We start from the raw sequence: 2,037 nt of genomic DNA on the forward strand, positions 1-2,037 counted from the left end.
AATTCCTAAAAAAATATGTGTTACCCAAGCAGCTTAGTATCTGGCCAGGTCTTATTTCAGGAATAACTGATGGATAATGATTAACTTACATTGTGGACTTCTGTATTCTTAATCACTGGCTTAATATGCAGCTCTTTTATTGCTGTGTTTCTCTAATTTTCTAATCTCTCCTCTGAGTCAGGTAGCTGGGCTTAGTTTTGCAGAGACTACAGGTCCCTGAAGTGACAGCCCTGCCCTTCACACTCACTTCCTTTCTTGTTTGCTCCCTTTGTCAAGTTAAGAAATCTTCATTGCCCTCTATGGATTTCTGGTTTCCAGGACATCGTTCTCAACGGTGTTCTGAGGTGAAAAAGAGGTACTTCTACCACCATCCCAGTGGTTCTAGGGCTCTTCAGGTCACCACTAGTGATTCTGTTTGCAGACTGATCCCTACCAGTAAGGACCATCATGCCACAGTCTTGCTAGAGTTAACTAACACTCTACCCTGACCGATGACAGGTATTTTCTCAGCTTGAAAGTGTCACGGTGGCCACTGGAGTGATGATTGATAGAACTGTGGTCCCATAATTATAGATATGAGTTCAAGCCAAGTGCCTGAATATAGAATATAGGATCTTTGACTTTTCTAAGAGCAGCATGGTCCAGGAAAGCAATGTTATGCGTCCATCTTAAGGCTGTATTGTCATTGTACTTCTTAATCTTGCATCACTCACCAAATGTTACTTTGTTTACGTGGATCACAGAAAGGATCGAAGTCTTATGAAAAGATTAACAGTAGGGAAAAATACAAATTCTGTGTATGTATGGGTCACAGAAAGATCGATATTTTGTTTGAGGAATGCCATAGGAAACATACAGGAGGAGCTTTTCATCACACGTGTGTAGAAAAATAGAGTGTGATCAATAAGGCTATGTAGTTATTGACCTGTGAACACTTGGCTAAAGAGAATGCTTCTCTGATAAATTGAGAAAAAGAACCAAACACCACAAGTGAGAGGTCTAACAAATAACCCCACTGAGCTCCATCCGTGTGTGTGTGTGTGTGTGTGTGTGTGTGTGTGTGTGTGTGTGTGAGTGCCTCAGTGGGGAGCGGGGAGCAGGGGTGTATTGACTGCCTGTCCTCCCTCTGATGCCTGCCTGCCTGCTCATGCTTTCACTCAGTCAGTCTTCTGAGAGAATCAGTCCTCTGCTCCAAGAACGTGTCCTATTTTACAAAGAGCTGAAAAGTTGTGCTACTATCAGAAGCAGTGAAAACTGAGCTCTTAGGGAATCCAAAGTATTGGCCATGACCTGAACCCATTTATAGCTAGGAGCTCGCCCGCCCACCCCCTGAGCTCTCTTTCTCTCTCAGAGTGGATGACAAAGGCTTTTTTGCCCTGGTAACCAGAGACTTTCTCCTCCCCCACTTCCCCACAGAAACCTGTTCTGACCATCCAGGTCAGGATTGGCTTGAACTTGATGGAGGTCATGAGACATGTCTCAAATGTTTTCTCTTTAGGTTCTACATTGGACTCTCCATATAATTGAAGGGATATTTTTACGCAGAATGAAATTTTGAGTCTGTTAAATTGCCATATGTTTATCTTAGCTTTTGTCCCTTGGAGTTATTTGTGGTTGAATCCTCTGTATATTTGCACTTGTCTAGTAGGAGAGGAGTTGGTCTTATAGATTGTTGACGAACTTGTGCTCTTAGTTGATGCTAACTAACAGGTGTGACTTAGGAAAGCACACAATGGCTAAGTTCTGAGGGGGCCCTGTGTAGAACAAAAAACAGGAACCAAAAATCAATCCTTGAAGGTTTCCTAGAAGCAGTGAGTTCTGAATCAGATTTTAGGAAAAGATAATGTATTCTTTTGCTTAAAGGTATAGCCTACTAGAATATGCAGGAGATCAATTCAAACATCACGAAGTAGAAATTGAATAGAAATAGATAAACAAGCCTTTTCAATTTGCTCTTCAAATATTTTTAAATCATTAATTCTATTAGCATACAACTGAATGAGCTATTAGTAGGAGTGTGTAAGCTGCAAATTTAAA

This window comes from Lipotes vexillifer, unplaced genomic scaffold (genome assembly GCF_000442215.2).
Source record: "Lipotes vexillifer unplaced genomic scaffold, Lipotes_vexillifer_v1.1 scaffold1018, whole genome shotgun sequence".
Classification (NCBI taxonomy): Eukaryota; Metazoa; Chordata; class Mammalia; order Artiodactyla; family Lipotidae; genus Lipotes; species Lipotes vexillifer.